At 51.1% G+C, this 25,456-nt stretch overlaps 1 protein-coding gene across 2 annotated transcripts in view; it reads left to right on the forward strand.

Moving 5' to 3' along the window:
* PPP2R2C (protein phosphatase 2 regulatory subunit Bgamma) overlaps positions 1 to 25,456 on the forward strand; it is a 245,247-nt gene that overhangs the window by 30,828 nt on the left and 188,963 nt on the right. The window lies entirely within an intron of this gene.

Genomic DNA, 25,456 nt, shown 5'->3' on the forward strand with positions numbered 1-25,456 from the left:
GGTTGATGTGCATGTGTGTGTTGGAGTGTGTGTGTTGTGTATGCATGTGTGTTGGTCTTTGTGTTGGTGTGCGTGTGTTGAGGTATGTGTGTTTGGGGTATATGTGTTGTGGCATGCATGTGTTGCTGTGTGCTTGTTGTGTGTATGTTGGTGTGTGTGTATGTTGGTGTATTAGTGTGTGTGTTGATGTGTGTGTATGTTGTGTGTGTTGATATGTGCCTGCTGATGTGTGTGTGTGTTGGGTGTGTGTTGTGCTTATTGGTGTGTGTGTGTTGGGGTGTGTGTGTGTTGCTGTGTGCTTGTTGTGTGTGTGTTTGGGGCATGTGTGTTGGGGTGTGTGTTGCTGTGTGATGTGCTTATTGATGTGCGTGTGTTGGGATATATTTATGTGTTGGTGTATGTTAATGTATGTGTGTGTTGCTGTGTGTGTGTGTTGCTGTGTGCTTGATGTGTGTGTGTTGGCGGTGTGTGTGTTTGGGATATGTGTGTTCGTGTGTGTGTGTTTGGGGCATGTGTGTTGGTGTGTGTGTGTTGCTGTGTGGTGTGCTTATTGGTGTGTGTGCTTGTTGATGTGTGTGTGTTGGGGGTGTGTGTTTGGGGTATGTGTGTTGGTGTGTATGTGTGTTTGGGTATGTGTGTTGGGGTGTGTGCTGGGGTATGTGTGTTTTGGGGGCATGTAATTTGGGGTGTGTGTGTGTTGCTGTGTGGTGTCCTTATTGATGTGTGTGTGTGTGTGTGTGCGCACGTGTTGCGGTATGCGTGTGTGTTGGTGGATGTTAATGTATGTGTGTGTTGCTGTGTGTGTGTTGGGTGTGTGTGTGTTTGGAGTATGTGTGTTGGTGTGTGTTTGGGGTATGTGTGCTGGGCTGTGTGTCTGTGTTATGGTGTGATGTGCTTATTGGTGTGTGTGTGTGTCCGTGTGTTGGAGTATGTGTACGTGTTGGTGTATGTTGATGTGTGTGTGCATGTGTTGGGGTATGTGTGCATGTTGTATGTTGATGTGTGTGTGCATGTGTTGGGGTATGTGTGCATGTTGTATGTTGATGTGTGTGTGCATGTGTGCGTGTTGGTATGTGTTGTGTGTGTGTGTGTGTTGAGGTATGTGTGTGTGTTGGTATATGTTGATGTGTGTGTGTGCATGTGTTGGGGTATGTGTGTTTGTTGGGGTGTGTGTGTGTTGCTGTGTGCTTGATGTGTGTGTGTTTGGGGCATGTGTGTTGGGGTGTGTGCTGCTGTGATGTGCTTATTGATGTGTGTGTGTGTGTGTGTGCATGTGTTGGGGTATGTGTGCATGGTGATGTATGTTGATGTGTGTGTGTGTGCATGTGTTGGGGTATGGGTGCATGGTGGTGTATGTTGATGTGTGTGTGTGCATGTGTTGGGGTATGTGTGCATGTTGGTGTATGTTGATGTGTGTGTGTGTATGTGTTGGGGTATGTGTGCATGTTGGTGTATGTTTGTGTGTGTGCATGTGTTGGGGTATGTGTGTGTGTTGGTGTATGTTGTGTGTGTGTGCATGTGTTGGGGTATGTGTGTGTGTGTTGGGGTATGTGTGCATGTTGGTGTATGTTGGGGTGTGTGTGTGCATGTGTTGATGTGTGTGTGCATGTTGGTGTATGTTGGTGTGTGTGTGCATGTGTTGGGATATGTGTGCATGTTGGTGTATGTTGTTTGTGTGTGCATGTGTTGGGATATGTGTGCATGTTGGTGTATGTTGTGTGTGTGCATGTGTTGGGATATGTGTGCATGTTGGTGTATGTTGGTGTGTGTGTGCATGTGTTGGGATATGTGTGCGTGGTGGTGTATGTTGATGTGTGTGCGTGCATGTGTTGGGGTATGTGTGTATGTTGGTGTGTGTGTGTGTGTATGTGTTGGGGTGTGCATGTTGGCGTATGTTGATGTATGTGTGTGCTGGCGGTGTGTCCACACACACTTTTTCACCAAGCAGCCTGCTTTGTAACGACCACCCAGGTGGACAGACCTGCAGGTGCATCCCCAATGATTGCACCAATTTCCTGGGTTGGACATTAGAGAGTCTCCAGGTGAGCTCAGTTCCACATCGTGTGCTGCCAGCTTGGGCTTCTACTCTTATTTAAGGCACAAACAGCATCTTTAGAGAGTCCTAACGTCTGCAATCCTGTATTTGGACGGCAATGTCAACTGCAGACTCACGGTCCCCAGGCAGCCTTATGCAGCTGTGCATCTCCGGCCCTAACGACATAAATCAGTATGTGTCTTTAGGCCCAGAGCCGACAGTGGGGTGCGGGCCCTGGACGGCAGGTGTCGGAGCTGTGGGTCCTGGGCCTGGCACCCCACAGTTGTTCTGCCTGTGTGGGCACCTTTTGTTTGGGGCAGGAGGTCACATCTTTGTGAGGAGTGACAGAGGGGACTGCCTTCTCTGCTGGAGAAAGACCTTTGCTGTTTCATTTTACGGCCTTGTTCGAGGGAGGCTGGGAGGCCTGCAATTTAGAATCCTGTTCAAAGCTTCTGCTCATGGCCCTAAAGGATTTGGCTGGAACTCACTTGTATGACATGGGCTGTTTGTTTTTAATCCTGCCATGTTCTCTTCTGGGTTGCGGGTATGTGTGCTTATGATTACTTTCATTGACAGCCTGCGATGATTGTGAATTCTTCAATAGCATCCACCTTTTAGAAATAGGAAGCTTTCTGAAGTCACCTTTGCAAGCCCAGCCTTTCTGAATTCTGTGTCATTAACTTATGACCAGAACCGTCTCTCAGCCTCCGGCTTTCCCCTGCCTCCATAAATCTCTGAAGGCATGGTGTGGGCTTCGCCGTGCCATGTAAACTGTGAAGTGTAAATCTGTGTTGAGCTCACCTCCCACTCTATGAATAGAGCAGACAATGGTGCAACGCGTCTCCCAGCCTCCGTGCAGCTAGGGCACAGACACCTGGCCCCTTAGTGCTGCTGCCCTGGGCCTTGACTTAGACTGTTGGCTGGCAATGTGGGGAACAGGGGCCCGGGTCCACGTGTGTGATGGGGGTGGCAGCGGAGGAGGCAGCCGCAGTGATGCAGATGGCGGCTGCTGGGTTAATTTGGGAAAAACAGGCACCTCCAGACACTGCTTCATTTGCTAAGCCAGGGGCTGGACACTGTGGTCCTTGGGCATTTCTCTTCCTTGTTTTCAATGCTTCTGGGAAATGTCTTTATTTTGCCTTTTGAAGACAGAGTGGAGTGTGCATTTAAGAGAAGGAAAATCCCTCTCTTATACTGGAATGAGCCAGCACTTCCCCAGACTGCTGGATTCTGGAGAAGCTGCTGCCCGTGACTTCTGCCCCTTTGTTTCTGTGTTTGGAAGGAAAGACTGGGACCCAAAAGTCCCCAGCCTGGCCCTGGCCTGGGCATCAGGAAACATGGCTTCCTCTCTAGCTCTAACTTTGCTGGGCAGCCCTGGACAAAGCACTCACCCTCTCTGAGCCTTCATAGCCTCTTCTATGGACTGGGGATGATGATCATAACCAAGGCAGTCGTGAGGACGGTAGATCGCACTTGCCATGGCCGGGCCATCTGTAAAGTGCTGTGTTAGGGTTAGGGAGGACAAGTTGGTGTTATTGGAGGGAACCCGTGGTGATGGGGGTGAGGGGGACTTGGCGACACAGCCCTTGATGGCTAAACCCTGACAGTGTCACAGGGCCAGCCCCCTGCCCTTTATAAAGCACAGGACCCTCAAAGAATAACTTTCACTCCAGAAAATAGAATCCATGCTTAGTGGGTTCTATCACGTGCAGCCTCGGGGGATGAGAGTTGAGAAGACCCGTGTTAATAAGCGCAGGATGGGGCATCCGGTGTCCACCAGCTGCACCTGCTCCAGACCTGGGCCACTGGCTCTGCTCTCCAAGCCTCTTCCCTTGCCCATTTCAACCACAGCTTACTCATTAGCCTTCTTTGGAGACCACTGGGGGCCCCGAGTGATGAGGTGGGAGCATCTGGGCTTTACCTTTGGTGGACGTAGGTTGCAACTGTAATTTCAGCCCCTAATAATGCTGATAATAATAGCAACTGAGGAAGCGCTGGGGTTCACAGAGCACCTGCTCAGCAAACAGCCCGCAGGATCTTCGGTGAAAGTTATGAAACATGGACACGTAGGTGCTCAATACATGTTAACCAAAAAAAAAAAAAAAAAAAAAAAAAAGGAAAAAGGGAAAGAAACCCAGACATGACTCTGATGACTCTGCTCATTCCTGCTCTGTGCCGTCACGTCCCTTGGAGGGGCCCTCTCGGGATGACCAGGGACTGTCTGCTTCCCGGCGGTTGTAGGTGTGTGTCAGCCGCTCTCGCCCGCATGCCCTTGCTTTTCATTTGGGTGGCCTCAGTGGTCTTCCTGTGGCTTGGCCTTTTGCTCCGGGCAGATGGCCTTTGCCTTCCTGGGTTGGTTCTGGCATCCTCGCCTCTGTGAGGCTGTGCAGCCCCCCTGGGTCCTGTAGCCTGACTCAGCCCCTCCTCACTGCCATCTGCCGGCGGCCCTGCCTGCACCGTCAGAACATGAGACTTGGTGGGGGCCCCTCGAGGGACTGAGGGATCTCAAAGCACACTGCCCCCGAGAGGCACCGGCTGTCTCAGGGCGGAAGCCTCCCTGGGGGTGCTGTTTGAGTGGAACCCCATCCGCCCTTGCTGCCTTTGGTGCCACCAGGCATAGCTCCCACCCTGGGAGGAGTGATCTTTCCTGGGGGTGCCGAGCTGCTCTGTGGTCCCTGTCACTCAGAGCAGACTCCTCCCCCTCTACACCCATTTTGTGACCTCAGAGCTCAGTGGCAGCCGCAGCTGCGCTTAAGAAGCAGGAATGTGTTCCCCCTCTCTGTTGGTCAACATTTGGGGATCACTGCGAGAGGCACACAGCAGCCTGCTTGAGAATCACCCTGTGCGCCTGCAGAAAGGGTGAGATGGCCGGAGCCGCCTTGCGTTTTGCCCCAAGCTTTAGTTGGGACGGCCGTTCGCAGTGGTTGCAGGCGCTTTTCTGAGGGTTTTGCGTGTTCAGTGGGTACAAATCTCACAGTTGCCCAGGAGGTAGGGGATGGGGCAGTGCCCATTTGGCAGAAGAGAAATCTGAGGCTGACAGAAGGTGTTTCTCCAAAAACACAGCCTGCTGTTGGGGGGCCAGGACCCCAGCCCAGCAGTCCGGCTCCGAGTCACACCCTGCGGTCGCACTGTCACTGCACCTCGGGCAGTTTCAATTGCATGGTGGGTGACGGTCCAGTGATCACAGCCAAGGAAGGCTTACCGAGGGGATTGTAGGACTTGCAGCAAGTAAGGAGGACATCAGGGGTGGTTCCCAGAGCAGCTCCTCCTGGATGGAGGGGATCCCGGGGTTTCGCGGGGCTGCTGGGCTGAGCCATCTCATGTCGTGGTAAGGTCCGTGCAGGCATGGTGGCAGGTCACGCTTCTACACACATCACAGAAAATGACGGATAAACTTCTCCCCAGGGGGGGTTTTTAGGATGGGAACTATTCTGAAACAAGGAGAACTCAAGATGCAGTTACAAGTGGGTGCTTTTTCACGGTGTGTACCTGAAAACCGCAAACCCGGGACCCTGGCTTACAACACCATATTCCATGGTAGGTGCTCAGGGCAGACAGGGCAGACCCTGGTGCAGACTAAACTCTCAAGAAATGTTACCCACTCTTGTTGCTTTCCTGGGGTTCCTGCAAAGCAGGTGTGGTGACTTGTGGTTTATGAATCTGTGTCCCCAAGACACACGCTGTAGTGAATGATTCTCTGGGACTCGTCCTGCTCCTTCTGCAGCACCGAGTGGGACCTCACGGTGGGGACAGTGGGTTCTGTCACTCCCGTGCTCCAGCCTCTCCTCCCATTCGCTACTGACCCCTGCCACTCTTCTGGCCATTCTCATCCTTGGGGAATCGTTGTCATGGGAGACCTTCTCAAGCAGGGTCCTGACAGAGACATGAGGAGTCCTCACCCGCTATTCTTCATTCCACATTCATTTATTGAGCACCTGCTGTGTACCAGCCTCTGGGTCAGTGGCGAGGGCCACAGTGGTGGGCAAAACAGACCTAGGGCTTTGGGTCTAGTGGGCAGAGAGACATGGACCCTCTCAGCTGCACCGACTTTCTCTCTGGGAGGATTGTGCCAGAGAAGAGGGACGGGGGCTGGGGTAGGACTTTGGAGTCAGCGGAGCCGCATGTGAACCCCAACCCAGTGGCTTTCCAGCACTCTTATGGGGGTGCAGGACTGAGCTTCAGGAATCCTCAGCTTTTTCATCTGCAAACTGGGGGTGCTGGCACCCGCCCCACAGGGTTGTCTGGAGGCTAATAGGTGGTAGAGTCCGTGGGGTCCACGCAGCCTGGCTCATGGTGTGCACCCACTGAATATGAACCCGGCTTAGGTGGGCAGCTCGGGTGGTGCCTAGAGGAGAGGCAGGCCAGGGCTGCAGGGAAGAGGCCAGTCTGAAGTTCTTTGTTGTGTGTGAAATCCCTGGGTTAATCCCCAGCCCTGCCCAGAGCCTGGCGTGGGAGCTCCTGCGTTGCTTCCTTGACCGTGAGCCTTTGCTGGCTGACTAGGACTCTGCTTCAGCTGCCAATGAGGCTGCCAGGAGCTCAGGCCTCATGCCCAGCAGCCCCTCATCCTCCAGCTGCCCCCTTCCCTGTCCCTGTAGGCCGCAGCCAAGCCATCTGCCTGCAGACACATGAACAGGCCAGCTCTGATCTGCTCTGTACCCTGGTGAGGGCAGGAAATGAAGTAAGCATGGGTGACAGGTTGGGTTTCGGGGACCACATCTGTTCCTGAGTCTCCCTGGCTGTCAGAACACAGCGGTTCTCAGGTGCCGGGGTCAAATCTGGTGACTGGGGCTACAGGCAGTTTGGGTCGAGTGGAAGAATGCTCTCTGATGACTCACGAGAACTTGCCTGGAGAGGTCTCATGAGAAGATTCTGTGGCAGGGCCCTCACTGGCTTAGGCAGCCACCTTCAACTGCCCCACTTTGCCTGGGCCTGAGCACAGGCCCTGGAAGTCCCTGTTCAGGACATGTTCAGAGGCAGACAGGAAGGGCCCTCCCGGCCCAAGCCCACACCCTCCACCCCCACCCCGGCTCCCTGGACAAGCTGGCCTTCTGGAGAGCCAGGGCGGGCAGTGCAGATCGGGAAGAAGGAGAAGGGTTGTGTGCCTGGGCAAGGGGCTGAGGGCTTCCCAGGCTGAGGGTATAGGGCAGGCAGCGGCCTGAGAACATGGCCAGTTTCACAGCCTGTAACCAGGTGGTCACACAGGGCCCGGACTCAGAAGGTCCCACTAGGGTGGATGCTCTGCAGTCACCGTCTTGAGATTCTTCATCATCCTGGACTTGGTGTTCTGTAAGTGGAGTTGCTGGGACCATGGATAGTGCCCTGGGGCTTGCAGCCTGGGCTCATGGGCTATGCCTCCTCTGTCTCCTCCCCAGCTCCTGGGACAGGTTCTCAGCTGCCTATTCTCCTCCTGCTGGGGCCCCAGGTCCTGCCTGGCCTCTCTGTCCCCACCTTCTGTCCAGGCTGGCAGCCAGGTCACTTCTTGGGTGGCCATTGCTCAGGGGTGGCCTATCCTCGTGGGCTGAGGTGGTGGGGCCTGTGGGAAGGAGGCCAACGTCTCTGTTCCCGGCTGGGGCCCCCTATTTTGGTTTTGCACTGGGCCTGGAAAATTATGGAGCCAGCCTTGCCTGAAGAGAGGTGCATTCTGGAAACAGCCGGAGTTCCATGTGGCCAGGGCATAAGGAAGCCAGGGTAGTGCCTGGAGGTGGGGCGGGGTTGAGTGGGGTCACCCAGGTCTGGGCAAGTCCCTGGCAAGCTGTTGAGGGGTGGGGCTGTGTTCTCATGGCACACATTGGTTGGGGCACTTGGCAGGTCCCTGCACCTTGGCCACAGCGGCTGCATGGCAGGGAGGTGAGTGTCACCATCTGGGGCACTGGGAGAAAGAAAGAGGGTGTGCTGTTCTATCTGACACTGCCCAGGGGTGCACAGCAGCTCTGTGGGTTTATGTCACACAAGGCTTTTCTTAAAGCCAGAACTGGCAAGGACTGGAGGCAGCTTGTCCAGCATATTCCTTCTAGCAGGGTAAACTGAGGCCCTGAGATGGGGACAGACCCCGGCTCCCCCGCCAAGGTCTCGCAGCAAGTTGGTAGGAAACAGCTAATATTAAGCTAGTTCATTTGGAATTCTAGGCAGAAATAGAAATATTTTAATGGCACAGATAAAGAAACTGAGGCTCACAGTGGCTGAGGCTGCCTGGGATCAGTGATTTATGGTGGAGCTGAGATTCAAACCTGCAGCTCCCAGCACCAGCCTGGGCTCCTTCTTCTCTAACTGAAGCTGTGGGTGGCGTCGCCCACTCTTTGGGATCCTGGAGTAGGCTAGTGAGCAGCTGGGAACTCGGGGCTGGAGGGAGAGGGCGGATGGGTGGCAGGGCTGTAGCAAAGCCCACCCAGTCCCTCTCCTCAGGGAATCAGGCCTGATTGCACTTAATGAGCCTGGTGGGGAGGTGTTGAGTTTGCATTTTCTGCTCAGTAGGAGGTGGCCATGATGCATATTCATTTATGCAAAACCAGGGTTGGTTTTCTGCACTCTTTCATTCCTCTGCCTCTTCCTTCCTCCAGTCGGGTCACTGGAACCCAAAGACCAGTCCCCGATTCCCTCCCTCTATTGCCAGCTTTCAGCCCCAAATATAAGGCTAGGGAGGAGGACAGACATCGCTCTCCAGGGCCAGGCACTGTGCTCAGGGCGCCCTCACAACACGGAGCATTGACTGCCATCTCTTCTTCTTTCCTTTTCACCGATTTAACCATTTTAGAGTATACGGGTCAGTAGCATTTAGTATATTCACATTATACAACCATCACCACTACCTAGGTCCAGACCATTCTCATCACCCCAAGAAGAAACTTCTAAACGTGTCAGCTGAAGAATACAACCATACACTGGGAACAGAGAGCTTTCTTCCTCGTGAAGGGTTGCAGCGGGCAGGCTGGCCAACTGCAGGCTGGGAAGCATAGCCCCTGGCAGGAGCCAGAAGCAGGCATTTCCAGGAAAGGAATCTGTGATGAACAGGTTCGCTAAGTGTACATAGTCAACAGGCTATAGGAAGAGCTATGCATATTCACGGAGATGTGTGTGCATTCATCATAAGCTAGCATGTATGTTATGTGCATCCCATGTTGACTTTGGGGTGGAGACTTAACATTTAAATATTACATTTAGGGCCCTATATGTCAGAAGGTGAAGCAGAGGACAGGCAGAGCCTCTGTACAGCCTCCGTGGATGAGCCAGAACCAATTCAAGATCAGGACTCTCTTATCAAGAAGGAATCCTGGGCTAGGAGGTGTGGCTCACACCTGTAATCCCAGCACTTTGGGAGCCTGAGGCGGGTGGATCACAAGGTCAGGAGTTCGAGACCAGCCTGGACAGTCTCACTGTGACCATCTACTTTTTTAATAAAGATGGGGTTTCACCATGTTGGTCAGTCTGGTTTTAAACTCCTGACCTCAGGTGATCTGCCTGCCTCGGCCTCCTAAAGTGCTGGGATTACAGGCGTAAGCCATCACAGCTGGCCTTTATTTTTGTTGCTTATTTTATTATTCATTTATTTGGAGATAGTGTCTTGTCCTGTTAGCTAGGTTATAGTGCAGTGGCACCATCATAGCTCACTGGAGCCTCAATGTCCTGGGCTCAAGTGATCCTCTTGCCTCAGCCTGCCCAAGTAACTAAGACCACAGATGTGTGCCACCATGCGTGACTAATTTTAAAATAATTTTGTAGAGATGGGGTCTTACTATGTTGCCCAGGCTGCTCTCAAACCCCTGGGCTCAAGGGATCCTCCTACCTCAGCCTCCCAAAGTGCTGGGATTGCAAGTGTGAGCCACCGTGCCCAGCCTATTTTTATTTTTCAAACTAAATGAAATTTAGCCTGAAGATGCCTCTGTACTTGAATGCTTTCCTAATGAACTGCAATCTAACTTAGTTTGTGACCAATGGAAACCTGAGTAGAAGGGGCTTTTGTAACGAATAGGTGAGACTCAGCCAACCACAGCAGCTGGGCATCTGTCAATCCAGTCCCAGAGGCCAACTGTTCAAATAAAGCAAAGCTGAGCTGTAAGCAGTCAAGCTATCTTGACCCTGCCTTCCGTTTTCTGTCCATATGCTACCCGACCACAGTGCAGGTCTGAATTTCTAGACCCTGTTCTGGTTCTAGAAGCGGCTGATCTGTGAATCATTTTTTGCTCAATTAAACTCTTAATTTTAGCTTGTCATACTCAGTAATCAGTCACTTCGATTCCCCTCCTTCTAGTCCCTGGCAACCACGAGTCCACCTTCTGTCACAGTGGATTTGCCTGTTCTGGACATTGCATAGAAATGGAATTGTATGGTACACTTGCATTCAGCTTCTCTTTCCCTTGGCTTAGTGTTTACATCCGGGCTGTAGCTCACATTAGAACTTCATTCCTTCTGGCTGGGCCTGGTGGCTCACACCTGTAATCCCAGTGCTTTGGGAGACCGAGGTGGGCTGATCACCTGAGGTCAGCAGTTCGAGATCAGCCTGACCAATATGGTGAAACCCTGTCTGTACTAAAAAAAAAATTACATAATTAGTGGAGTATGGTGGCAGGCACCTGTAATCCCAGCTACTGGGGAGGCTGAGGCAGGAAAATCGCTTGAACCTGGGAAAATGAGGTTGCAGTGAGTTGAGATTGCGCCATTGCACTCCAGCCTGGGCAAAAAGAGTGAAACTCCATCTCCAAACAAAACAAAAACTTCATTCCTTCTCTGGCTGAATAGATTCCACTGTATGGATGGACCACATTTTGCTTATGCATCTGTCTGTGGATGGATATTTGGGGTCTCCATCATTTGGCCATTGTGAATAAGGCTGCTTGGAACATTCACGTCCCAGTTTTCATGTGGATGTGTGTTTTCATTTCTCCCTGACAGACACCTAGGAGTGGAATTGCTACGTCATAGGACAATTCCAGGTTTCATTTGTTGGATGGCACCACGCTTTTCTGTGGTGGCCCTGCCGCTACACCTGCCCCCAGCAGTGTGCTCCACATCTCTACCAACACTTGTCTTCGCATCTGGATTCCAGTCATCCTCATGGGTGTGCATTGTCTCATTGCGACTTTGATTTGTATTTCCCTAATATTTCATCATGTTGAGCAACCTTTCCTGTGTGTACCCACCATTCGGAGAAATGTCTGTATCCAAGGCTGCTGTCCATTTTGAAATTGGGTTGTTTGTCTTTTTGTTGTTATCATCCATGAGGAAAACAAGGATCAGAGAGGGCGAGTAACTTGCCCCAGGCCACACAGCCAGAAGGAAGGAAGGCAGCCTCAGAAGCCCAGTGGGCCTGACTCTGAAGTCTTGTGTTCTTTCTTTCAGACACAAGGGAGCTGGTGGCTGGGAGTAGGGCAGGCCCTTCCACTGAAGCAGCTGCTTGGGATGCTTCCCTGGTCCCTTCGGCACTTGCCCCTCTGGGAGCAGAGTCCTCGGACGTGGTTCTCAACAGATCACTCCTAGGGAATGTGAGCAGGAGGCCCTGGAGGCCATAGTCGGGGAAACACTGATTTGGGGTTTGCCACAGGGTGTATGACTTCCTGACCCAAGGCTTGAGTTTGGGGCCTCCCGGGTTCACCCCTGCCAGGCTGCTGTGTGGCTGTGGGCTGCCCTCTCCCTGCCTCAGCTTATCTGTGTAATGGTGAGAGGGGAATGGGTCCCACAGTGCTTAGAAAGCCACTAGGCATGTCAGGGGACGGTCCCTGTCAGTGTCCGTCTGTCTCCCTCCCTCCCGGGTAGAGTACTTCCAAAGTGGGAGCTATGTCTGGCTCAGCAGATGTTAGCCAAGACCCAGGGGTCAAGGAGGAGGACCCCAGGGCAGACCCCTGCTGAGACCTCACCATCCTGTGGCATCAGAAACCGGTACAGCTGGTCCCTCCGTGCCCTGTGGCCACTGCGGGGTGGCTCAGGCCAGCTGGCCCCTGGGCCCGCATTTGAGCAGAACTCAGTGCTCAGCCTGGTTCCTGTTGGGGAGCCCACCCATGCCCAGTGCCTCAGGAGCCGCAGCCCCACCAACCCCGGATGGGAAACATGGGGCTGGAGGGAACACAGGGCGGGAATTCTTGGAGCTCTGGAAGCAGGTGCTTGGGAAGCATGTGGGTCTTGGAATCTCAGGTGTGATTCATCTGTGTCCCCAGCTGTGGGATCTGGGGCATACTGTGGACCTCCCCAGCCTCAATTTCCCACCTCTAAAGTGAGGACTGGCAATGCCTAGGAGTGCTCCCAGCATGGCTGGGGTTATGTTCATTTGAACAACTACTGAATGACATCAGCCTTCCTGGGTACTTACATTTTGGGGTCTCAGAAAAGGGATAAAGGCAGCAACTTTCTGCCTCTGTTGGGGTCCCAGATACCCTCCTCCCAGGGCAGGGCGGACTCTAGGCCAAGGGACCAGGAAAGGCAGGGAGGAGGCAGGAGGGTAGGCGGGCGGGAGCTGTGAGTGGCAGGGAGAGTGCATTTCGCAGAGACAGACCCATTCGGTGAGGTTTGGAAACCACGCATCTCCGTTCCCAGAGCTCAGCGGCCCCCGCTTGTCCTGGCTTCCAAAGCCATTGGCTTAGGGGCCCCCTCGCCTCTTGGGGAGAACAGAACCTGATGAGAGCAAAGCAGTCACCCCTGGAGGAAGGTTTAGTGGGTGGCTCTGGAGGCAGATGGCCCAGTGTGCCTCCCGGCTCTTCTGTGAACCATGCCTCGGTTTCCTCATTTGTAATACAAGGGTAGCGATGATTCCTCCCTCATAGCTAGCTGTCGGCTGGTAGTTGATGCTCACAAATGGGCTGTTGTGCAGACCCAGGGTGTGGCGAGGGAGAGTGGTGGCTGCCCAGAGAAAGCAGCACCTGTACCTGTGTTATCCCTGCCTGTGTGTGAACTCACATCACCCCGAGGGTGGAGAGCAGGGCCCTGGAGGGGCAGGACGTGGGTTAGGGCTGCTTAGACGACGACCCTCAGGAAGCACATACGCAGGGAGACGAAGCCACACTCCGAATGGGTGGGCTTCTCTTGGAGCTCTGGGAGGAAGCCACTGTGTGGGGTGTCCCATGTTAGGGCCTTGAGGGGCTCAATGATGGCAGAAGCTTCTAACCCACCTGCATGATCACCCTACATTGAAACCCCCACTTTCTAGCCAGATCACGGGAGAGGGGATAAGATCCTCGGTGAATGAGAAGATCCTGGAGGCAGTTGGTAGAGAGCAGGCGTCTAATGGATGGTAGCGAATGTGAGCAGTGGTTTACGACTGGCTGAACACAACCTACAAGTGGCAGGAGAACCCCCCAAAAGCCCCCAACAGCAGGATCACCTAGAGTGCGGGGCTGGAACTGGGCGCTGCCTTTGCACATCAGAGGCATCCTCTTCCCTCAGACAGCCTGCAGTGGGGGCACCCGGCTCGGAGTCAGACACTGTGGGCGCGATGCTATGTGGCCTCCGGCTGGTTACTTAGCTTTTCTGAACCTTCCTTTCCAAGCGTTCTGCATTTCAGACTCTGCTAACTGAGGGTGTTGAATTTGCTCTTCATCGGCATTCTGCCCTATTAGGCAAGTAGGTGTGTAAGCCCCGGAGGTCATAGTGATAATGAATCAAAACAATGGACAAGAGAGTGCCGTGCAGAACATGGAAGTCAGTCTTCATTCCGCCACTTCCCAGCCCTGGGCACTTCGCCACCTGCACCTCCGTTTCTCGGTGTAAAACATGGCTAATAATTCTGGCCTTGAGCGTTGCTGGAAAGAATCCGTGACCCCATGCAGGGAATGCTCCAGGCAGGCCAGGGAGCACAGTGGGCCTTGCATAAGTGATGGAGCGATGGCCACACCACAGCCCCCAGGCTCCAAATTCCATGCTCTTTCGTCCACTTTGTCCTCCCTGCATTGCGCCCTGTCCCCAGAGCGGAGGCGAGGAAGGCCGCTGCTGGGGAGCAGCTCGTGTCCTACGCCGCTCGGACTTGAGTCACACAGGGCTGCCAGTCTTCATTGGTTTCAGGCTGTGCTCTGTGCCCTGGGGATGGACCTGTCGTGTTCTGTTTCAGGCAGCCCCTCGCCTGTGTGTGACGTGGGTCATTTGTCACCCTGACAGTATTGACAGGGCTGCTGCCGGCCTGCGATGAAATCCACTCCGCTCAGGGCAGTGCCTGAGAGATCTTGTCTAGAAGGATGCATGGACAGTGAGCTGCTTGGGGACAGAGTTGCCCTTTTCTTGTGTGTAGACCACGCTACCCACTGCGGTAATGTTGGCTGTTGACAGAGGCTTGCCGTGAGCCCGGCCCAGGCTGGAGGCCTGCTTGCTGAGTGTCTACCCTGGGCCTCTCTCCTCCTCTGCACATCTCCCACCCTGGGACAGGCGTCATTGCCATATTTGAGGTGCTTAGGACCCCGCACGCAGCTCCCCAGCATACCGTTCATCCACTCACTTCCTGCAGCCAGAGCCATTGGTCTAACCTGTGAATCGGATCCTGTCCCTCTCTGGCTGTTAAAGCCCTTGGGGGCTCCACAGGGGGTCACACCCAGTCCATCTTGTCACTCCTCTGTCCCCTCTGAGGGTATCATGCCTTCATGTCAAATAATCAGGCAGAATTACAGGGGTGAAGCAGCTCACCCCAAGTGGTGAGACGTAAGGTGAGCTTAAGCCAGGACGTCCCGGTTACCCGACTGCAAGCCTGCACCCCCATCTCAGGCCATGCTGTCTCCTTCCTTTTTCTGCAGTTTTGTGTCTCTGTGGATCACTTGCAGGTCCTTCTTGCTCTCCCACACTGGTCTTTGAGGGGTTTGGTTGCTGCCACACAGCATGCACACCAGTACTGCCTGGAAGGCAGCAGGACTCCCACCCTCTCCCTGTTAGCTTCTGTGTTACCCAACTTGCTTATTTATTCATTCATTGAATGAATATCATCAAGCTCTCATTAAGTGCCTCGTTTGTGACTAGGTGCAGACAGAGTGGGGCTGAATGTACGTGCCTCACCACTGAGTAGTGGAGGCACAGAATTGTCAAATGGGCAAGGGAACAGCAGGTGCAAAGGCCCTGTGGCAGCAGGCAGCATGGCCCAGAGAGGCCTGTGTGACTGCAGAGGAGAGGGAGGCTGTATCATGGGAGCTGGGGATTGGGTGCTAGGCATGGGCCTGTCCCGTAGGACCTGGGGGGCCTTTTAGGGTCTTAGGTTTGTCTGTGGCTCTCAAAAGTATGGGACCCAGCTCTGTTCTCCCTCCTCACATCACAGTGATTATTTAGGCTGGTGCTGTGATTTATTCCTTCCTGCCACGGTTGCCTTCTTTCCTAGGTGCTGTGGGGACTCTGATATGACTCCAGCACCAGGCATGCCCTGTAACCTAAGGCCCCTGGAAACTTGGTCACCCAACATACTGGGAGCCCAACACAGCTGGTGTTCTAGGGGAGTCAGAAGGATGGATGGTGGCAAAATGCTCCCCTCTCCAGGGTCTGCTCACTATCCTCTCCATTCTGTCTTCTGAAAGAGAGGGTGGAGAATTGCTATAATTTCTTCCTTAATGTTTGTTAGAATTCACCAGTGAACCCATCTGGGCCTGGTGATTTCTATTTGGGAAGGTATTTAAATTGTTGATTCCATGTCTTTTCTCTGATTTTTTTTTTAATTAAAGACAGAGTCTTGCTTTGTTGCCCAGGCTGGAGTGCAATGGCATGATCTCAGCTAACTGCAACCTCTACTTCCTGGGTTCAAGTGATTCTCCTGCCCCAGCCTCTCGATTAGCTGGGACTACAGGGGGTGCCACCATGCCAGGCTAATTTTTGCACTTTTAGTAGAGATGGGGTTTCATCACATTGGCTAGGTTGGTTTTGAACTCTTGACCTCAGGTGATCCACCTACCTTGGCCTCCCAAAGTGCTGGGATTACAGGCCTGAGCCACCATGCCTGGCCCATTTCTTTAAAAGAGATAGTCCTATTTAGATAGTCTATTTTTTATTGTGTGAATTTTGGCAGATTGTGTCATTTAAAGAATTGGCATTTCATCTAGGTTATTAAATTTGTGGGCATAGAGTTGTTCACAGTATTCCTTGATTATCCTTTGAATGTCCGTGGGATCTGTAGTGATGTATCCTTTCATTTCTAGTATTAACCATTTGTGTCCTTCCCCTTTTTTCTTGTTAGCCTGGCTTGGGGCTTATCAATTTTATTGATCTTTTCAAAGAAGCAGTTTTTGATTTCATTAATTTTCTCTGTTAATTTCCTGTTTTCAATTTTATTGATTTTTGCTCTAATTTATTATATTTTCTTCTGTTTATTATTGGGTTTAATTTGCTCTTCTTTTCCTAGTTTCCCAAAATGGAAGCTTAGATGACTGACTTTAGATCTTTCTTCTTTTCTAATATATACATGCAATGCTATAAATTTTCCTGTAAGCACAGCTTTCGCTGACTCTCATAACTTTGGATAAGTTGTGTTGCACTTTTAATTAGTTCAGAATAGTTTTGAATCTATCTTGAGACTTCTTTGAGTCACATGTTATCTAGAAGTGTGTTGTTTTGATCTTCTCCATTCCGATACTGTCAGGTGGGGCTTTTGCTTCTCTTTCCATTTTGCACAATAGGCTCCTTTCTGCCTGGAGACAGATTTGCTGGCCTCACCTGGCACTGTGCACAAGTTGTTAGCTGAGCCTCAGTTTTCTCATCTGTAGAGCAGGGAGCACAGAACCAACTTCCCGGGTAATATGGCTCTGGAGAGTTTGTAAGTAGGGGAGCTGGCATTGCAACCCTTGTCTACCTGGCTTCCAGACCCCAATGTTTTCCCTTCTTCCCACACTGGGCTCCAAGGTGGGCCCCCAGGCTCAGCATGATGGACACACCAGCCAATGTCTGTTGAAATGATGAACGAAAGGAAGAGATGCATCAGGCAAGGGGATGCATTTCTGCAGGAAGACATCCCAAATTGCCACAGGCTATTTGGATTTATTTGGATTAATTTCTTCTGTCATTTAGCACCTACACATTAGGTAGCTAACTAATACTTCTAATGAAGTATGAATGATATTTATTGAGTGCTCACTACATACCGGGCAATAGGTGCAAGGGTTGGATGATAGTTAAAATGTACTGTGCGTTTATGCAAGGCATTCTTGTAAGCACGTTAGAAGTACTTACTCATTTAGCACCTAACGTGTAGGGAGTAGTTTGCACATGCCAATTTCCACTGTCACTGGGATCTTCATGTGGCCCCTGGGAAGTAGTCCCTCTTATCATTGTCACTTCACGGAGGAGAGAGTGAGGCTCAGAGAGGCTGGGTAACGTGCCCGGGCTCACCCAGCTACTGAGTTGTCTAGCCAGGTTTTGGACCCAGGTAGGCTGACTCCAGCGTGAGCTGCTGGGTTGAGATTGAGTTGTGTGCCAAGCGTGGTGCCTTTCTTGTCGGGCAGGTGCCAGGCAAGGTGTGGTTCTGGGGAGACAGCATCACAGGGGAAGATGGGTCCTGTCCCTCACCGAGAGCCCCCTAAATACCTTGTGCCAGGTGAACAAGCTGGTGGGCTTGCTGGAGAGGAGGCTACATATTGGCATCAGGGTCTCTCTCCCTCCTGGGGCTGCGAAGGGGAAAGCCACCCATGGTTATTCCTGGGAGTGTGGGCGTGGGAGGAACCCACTGCAGCAGGGCTTTTTAAAGAAAACTCTGTCTTGTCTATAAATATTCCCCTGACGTGTCCCCAGTTCCTGAGCTTCTGGGACAGTGAGGCAGCGCCCTGCCTACACGCCACTTGCCAAGACTGCTGAGTGATTTTGCAGTGGGAGGGAGCTTGGGGTCAGCTGGGGCAGGGTTTCATGAACCAGTGACGTCTCCCACAGACGCTCCAGGGGCCTGCATTGTGCCAACTGTTTGTGTTGCCAGGTGAGGACTAAAAACAGGATCCCTTATGATCATTGCCATGCCAGACATGAAATGTGTTAACACCAAAGCATGTAGAAAGGATATAGTCTCAGAGTAAAGGGCAGGCTAGCAAACAGAATAATTTTTTTTTTTCAAACGAAAAACCCATCACAGGGTCCATGCTGTTCTAATTCCTCCAGAATTTTACAGAAGCAGCGACAGGTAGCATACGCCCACAGGGCCTGAGAGGAGGAGTCACGGGCCTGGTGGGGCTGCCTGCACGTTGGGGAGGGTGGACAGATGGACGGACGGATGGCCTGGCCCAGGAGCAGGGCATCCTATCAGGTGCTGTGGATGGCGAGTTCAAGGCTAGCCAGCCCCTCTCTGAGCTTGCTCAGCTGTGCAGAGGCGTGGTGATCCCTACCTTGCAAAGCGGCACTGAGGGTAAGACAAGGCAAAGGGCAGGAATTCGCTTTGCAAGTCTGCTGTCCACACAGGGGTCCTTGTCATCATCCTCTTTGCAGGCTACGGTGCCGAGAAAGTCTCCCAGGCCCCAGGGCAGGGTTCTGGGGGTGTGTGGAGGATGTCGGGCGGCCGGGAGAACACTGTGGTGGGGCCTAAGGATGCCTGCCAGGAAAACATCCTGCGTGTGGATGGGAGTTGAATGAGTTGAATTGCCTCCCCCTCGCCCCCACCAAATGCATGTTGAAGACCTAATCCAGTTTCCCAGAATGCGACCATATTTGGAAGTAAAGTCTTTGCAGATGTAGTTAGTTGAGATGAGGTCATATTGGTGCGGGGTGTGTCCTTAACCCAACATGAGTGGTGTCCTTATAAGAAGAGGAGAGACAGGGACACACACAGGAGAGCTCCTTGTGAGGACAGAGGCGGAGATTGGATGCTGCAGCTGCAGGCCAAGGAGCACCAAGCATTGCTGGCAATGCCAGAAGCTGGGGAGGCAAGGAGGAATCCTCCATGGGATCCCTGGTGGCTCTGCCAGACACCTTGATCTCAGATTTCCAGTTTCCAGGACACATTACAGTACTTTTTTATGGCAGCACTAGCAAACCAGTACAAACATCTAACTTAGTGCTGGCATGCAGTTGGAGCTTGATATATGCTTGCTGAATGAATGCTGTTTATTGAGTGCTTACTGCATACCAGGTGATAGGTGCAAGGATTGGATGATAGTTAACATGTACTGTGTGTTTGTGCAAGGCATTCTTGTAAGCACGTTGGAAGTATTTACTCATTTAGTCTGCACGACAGCTCTTTGAGGTGAGTGATCCTGTGGTTCTCTTTTTGCATGTGAGAAAACCTGGACACAAGGAGATGAGTCACTTGCCCAGGGTCACACAGCAGCTGAGCTGAGATCCAAATCCCATCAGGTTTAACTTCTGAGCTCTTGCTCGTCAGCCCTGCAATGCTGCCACCCAGCCTTTGGCCTGGCACAGGCTAGGTGCCTCAGAAAATTCTCACTGTCCAGTACTTGTTGAATGCTCTTCCCAGCTGTGCCGACAAGGTTCTGTGAGGGTGTTTGGTTGTCAAACAAGAGAAGTATTTTGCTTTCCTTCTCCAGTTTGCCAGAGCCTCTGGTTGACTGGTTAAGATTTAACAAGTAAGAGCTGATTTGATTCTGCCTTTAAAATGGTCACTTTCTCCACGAGACCTTCTCCAACCAGCCACCACCTATATTAACATCCTGTTGTGGGTTGAATTGTGCCCCCCAAAATGATGCATTGGGGTCCTCATCCCTGATGCTGTGAATGACCTCATATGGAAGTTGGGTCTTTGCAGATGTGATCAAGTGAAGATGAAGGAGGGCATATGACATTAGGGTGGGCCTGATCCAGTGACTGCTGTCCTCATAAGAGACACAGTCACACCAGGAGAAAGCCACATGGTGATGGAGACAGAAATTGTAGTGATGCAGCTACCAGCTGAGGGGTGCCCAGGCTTGCAGGCAACACCAGAAGCTGAGCTAGGCATGGAGCAGGTCCTCTTCTGGAGCCTTCAGAGAAGGCGTGGCCCTGCTGACACCATGATTTCAGATTTCTAGACTCCAGAACCAGGAGAGAATCAGTTTCTGTTGTTTGGGGACACCCAAGTTGTGATATTTTCATGGCAGCCCTAGGAAATGAATATCCACCCCAGGCATCACAGAGCTGTCCAAGTTGGAGCTAGCCGGGCGTGGTGGCTCACACCTGTAATCCAAGCACTTTGGAGGCCAAGGCAGGTGGATTACCTGAGGTCGGGAGTTCAAGACCAGCCTGACCAACATGGTGAAACCCCATCCTAAAAAATAAAATAAAGGGAATAAAGAGAAATGGGAGTAGGAGACAAAGGATTAGCCTTTGTAGTGTGATGTGGGACAGAAGTTGTCCTGCTCCAACTTCTATCCCACATTCTTTGGGCATATTCCAGATCCAGGTGTCAGACCCTCCCCGCAACATAATAGTTCAGACCATTGGAACAATCTCTTCTTGAGTTTGGGGCCAGTGGGAGGTTAGCCCTACAAAAACCAAGGGCCCTGGGGCCAGCCACTTATGGGCAAATACTCAGCTCTACTCCTTATCAGCGCCGAGATCTTGGGCCAGCCAGATCATGTCTTTGATTACCAATCACCTCCTCCATGTAGATGGCCATAACAGTATTGCCTTGAGACATGTGAGGGCTAAAGGGGAATAGATGTGCAAATACCTGGGCAGTGTCTGGTCTTACCTGGTCTTCAGTAAGTGCTACTTGAATTAAACCAAAGAGAATACCAACTCCTCCACTTGGTTCGTTTAGTAAATGAAATTAAATTTCTGTTAATCTCATAGGTTCACAAAATTGAAAAGGTTAATTGCACAATATTTTCACCTGCTATTTAGATACATAAGAAAAGAATAACTCGATTATACCATGTTTTGTACCTTCTGAAAAAAAAGTCAAAGGAAGGTACATTATTTTTTCCTTACATAAAATGAATTCGGTGCACATTAACATGGCTCTGCTTTGTATTCTTCAGCTTCCTAAATATAAGAGGCCCAATTATACACCCCATCTGTATTTGAACATTTTTAGCATGCCTCAGAATTAGTGTTGATTTAATTTATTTCCACCCGAGATTTGCAAAATATTTCCCTAAGTTATTCTGAACCGGAGGTGATTCATTCAAGGAGAGAGTGGGTGGTGCCTTTAGAGTGGGTGCTCCCTGATGGAGAAAACTGAGCCAAGTGGGGAGGAGATAGGGGCCCCCAGGGGCTCCTCCCTGGTCTGCCCACCTCTTCCGGGGTGTGGCCCAGTACACACCCTTTCCCTGGGTCTGCATTGCTGATTGGAGAGCTCAGCTGAAGCTACTTGGTTTGGCACAGACACCCTCAGTGAGCTGGTCCAGGCTTGTCCACCCTCACACCTGACCTGTCCCTTTCATACTCACCCCACCTACTTGAAACTCCTCCAGGTCTTCAGGGAGCTGCACAAAGAGGGTCTGTACATGGCAATTGCTGGTTGGCATGGCTCCCCACTTTCAGTGACTAGCAAGCCTCTTGTTTCCTGGGAAGCCTTTCTTTGGCTCACGCTTTACCCTCCGTCCCACCCTGGGAGCACCCTCCTCTAGGGCTTCCCAGACACATTGTGTCTTTTTGCCTCTGCCCAGAGACCATGGCTTCCTCTCCATGCAGTGGCCCCACTGCTCCTTGAAAGGAAGACAGCATCTCCATGCCCACTCTTCAGACTGGCTCCATCATGTCCCAGGACCTGTTTGTTAAACTGGATTGAAAACTAAAGCCTACCTGGCTGTGATTTATTCATTAATGTTTTAGGTTCTTAAGACTGAACATATTTACTAGATACATGCTTATTAAATGCTTGTGAATGAATGAGTGAATGAATGAATCAGGTGTTGTCCTTTGGTAAATTTTCTAGCTTTACGATGTAATCAAATTATATGAGCTGTAGCAAGTCTTTAAAAAGCCCACATACTTAGAGCAAAATTAATTGTATCATTAAATAAAATTCCCCAAGATACAACAAAGTGCAACGAAATTTCAAAAAATTCTGATATGTGGACCAGATAATGTTGTTAAATCAGCATTTGAAATGTGTGGTTTATTGGGTCTGATTGCACTGGGTTTTGTCATAAGATGAATAATTTGCTTTCGAACTGAACTGAACTGAAACCTACAGCTATTGGACCCTTATCACTTGTCAAGTGCCACCCTGGACACTTTTATGTACATTTTATCATTGTGCAGACCCTGGGCCCAGACGAGGTCTTATCCTCACTGCCACCATTGCCATCATTGTAATTATCAGCACTTTCACCATCACCACCACCACCAGTATCACCACTGCCAGTATCACTACCATCATCATCACTACCATCACCACAATCACCACCATCACCATCATCACCACCATCATCACCATCACCACCACCACCACCACCATCACCACCACCACCACCATCACCATCATCACCATCACCACCACCATCACCACCATCACCACTACCATCACCACCATCACCATCACCACCACTACCACACCACCACCCTCACCACCACCACCATCACCACCATCACTGTCACCACCACCACCACCATCACCATTACTACCACCATCACCATCACCATCACCACCATCACCACCATCACCATCACCACCACCATCACCACCACCATCACCACCATCATCACCACCACCATCACCACCATCATCACCACCATCACTGTCACCACCACCACCACCATCACCATTACTACCACTATCACCATCACCATCACCACCATCATCATCACCATCACCACCACTACCACACCACCACCATCCTCACCACCACCACCATCACCACCATCACTGTCACCACTACCACCACCATCACCATTACTACCACCATCACCATCACCATCACCACCATCACCATCACTACCACCATCACCATCACCACTATCACCACCATCACCATCACCACTATCACCACCATCACCATCACCATCACCACCATCATCACCACCACCATCACCACCATCACCATCACCATCACCACCATCATCACCACCATCATTACCACCACCATTGCCACCATCATCACCACCACCATCACCACCATCATCACCACCATCACTGTCACCACCACCACCAGCATCATCATCACTATCACCATCACCATCACCACCATCACCATCACCACTATCACCACCATCACCATTACCACACCATCACCACCACCATCAGCATCACCACTACCACCACCATCACCATTACCATACCATCACCACCACCACCACTATCACCACCATCACCATCATCACCACCGCCATCACCATTGCCATTAGTATAGTGATCAATACTCTCACTATCGTCACTACCAACAATACCACTACCACCACCATCACCATTAACATCACCGTCACCAGCAAAACAACTAACATCTGTTGAGCACCTACTCCATGCCAGGCACCCTTCTAAGCATTTTGCATGTTTTTCTCATGGAACACTCACTTTATAAACTCCATGCATTGGGTGCTTATTATATCCATTTTACAGATGACAACATTAAGAGAAGGAAAAATTCATGGACAGCTAGCGAGTGTCAGAGACAAAAATCAAACCAGGTGCCTCTTATTCATTTATTAAACAAACATTTTCTAAGAGGGCCTCCTCTGTATCAGGCACCATTCCAGGAGTTGTGGGTTGTTGGGCTAAGAAGACAAAGGCAGGAGTCTACATTCTCGTGTGCGTGCATGCGTGTATGTGTGTGTGCGTGCATGTGGGGTGGGGTAGGGACACAGATAGTGAAGAATAAATGAACAGAAACAATTTTTAGGTACATATAAGCACCACGAATAAATTAAAACAAGGTGATGAATAGAAGGTGATGATGGAGAAGGCTGCTTGAGACTAGATGTCCAGGGAAGATCAGAGTAGGTGACATTTGAATGGAGATCAGAGAACAATGGGCAGATCTGGGATGGAGTTGCAGGGAAAGAGATGGTAGGTGTCCGGCTGGTCAGCCTTGTTCCAGGGACAGAAAGAGGCTGGTGAATCTTCAGGGTTCTGAGCAGGGGAGTGGGTGGTGGGAGGTGGTGAGAAGGGGCCAGGCCATGTGGGTCGGAGTTTGGGTTTACTCCATGTAAGATGGGAGGCGTTTGAAGCAGGTGGGTGGGGTGATCCTGTGAAGGTTTTGAAAGGCCATTTGGACTGCTGAGTAGAGAATGTATTGAGGGGTGCCGGAATGGAGATGGGGAGGCCAGTCTGAAGTTGCAGGTGAGAGATGTGGCTGGCCTGACTGGGGAGATGGCTGTGGAATGAGATGAAGTTAGAAGAACATGGGGCGCTTGTTGAAATGACATAGACAAGAATAACAGATCAGTTGCACGTGGAGGGTGCAGGAAAGGGATGACCCAGGACCCTGGTGACAGCTCCCACCAAGTGCACTTACTGTTCATGTGCATTGCATGGAGTCGGCCTTGTGAGAGCCCAGGAAGGTGGGTGCTGTTGTGATCACCATGGAAACTCAAGGAGGAAACTGAGGCAGGGAGCACAAAAGTCACTTAGAAGGTAGGGAGCATGATTCGCAGGCATTCCATGAGTGTTTGTTGAATGGAAAAGTGAGCCCAGGGTGGCACTGCTCACAGCTTTGCAAATGGGCACAAGGGTAGGGGTTGAGCTCCCTGAAAATGTGGCTTCATGGGACTAGAGGCAGATATGGCCACGTGAATGTGGTTGTGGTAAGGGTAAATTAATTTGGGTTTCTGGGCAGATTTATTAAACACACCATTTCCCCTGGTGTAAAGGCTTACCTCTCCACTTTATTTATTTATTTATTTTTGCTGGAGGCTCAATTGACTTTTTTCATTGCAGTTATTGATTTCTGAATGACATTGTGACTTTTCCCCCCTGAATATCTCTTGTGTTTTAGCTCATAAATCTTTGACATGTTGCGCTGGCTCTGTCGGTGGAGGGTTGTGGGAAGTGCTGAGATGAAGATACCACTTCTCAGGAAGGACTGCCAGGCAAGGCCTTCAGATTTCCTCCTTTGTTTTCAAGCTGGAGTGTTTCAGCTTTGCTGCTGTTCTTTCCCGACCGTGGGAAAATCCAGTTTCATGTATAGTTTGCTAGCTGAGAAGTTCAAGGTGTTTTAAACACTGTGATTAGAGCAATGGTCTGATTATCCTTAAGGATCAAATACTGTTAGCAGCAGCAAATCCATATGGGTCTGCAGCAACTCAGTGCTCACCTCCTCAGAGGGAATAATTTGTCTGAGGGGCATAAGGCAGAGTGAGAGACTGAGGCAAATTTTAGAGCAGGAGTGAAATTTATTAAAAAGTTTTAGAGCAGGCACAAAAGGAAATAAAGTACACTTGGAAGAGGGCCACGTGTGCTGTTTGGCCTATGACTTGGGGTTTTATAGGTTGGCAGGCTTCTGGGATTTTATGTCTCCCCTCCCTTATTTTTTTTTGGGGGGGGTGGACTGCCCACATGTGCAGTGGCCTGCCAGCACTTGGGAGGGGCTGCGTCTTAATGTGTTTACTAAAGTTGTGCATATGCTCATTTGAGGCATTTTTCCCTTACCAGTGGAATGTTTCTAGAAGGTCATACTACAGTTAAAC

This window comes from Saimiri boliviensis, chromosome 3 (assembly GCF_048565385.1).
Source record: "Saimiri boliviensis isolate mSaiBol1 chromosome 3, mSaiBol1.pri, whole genome shotgun sequence".
NCBI classification, from domain to species: Eukaryota; Metazoa; Chordata; class Mammalia; order Primates; family Cebidae; genus Saimiri; species Saimiri boliviensis.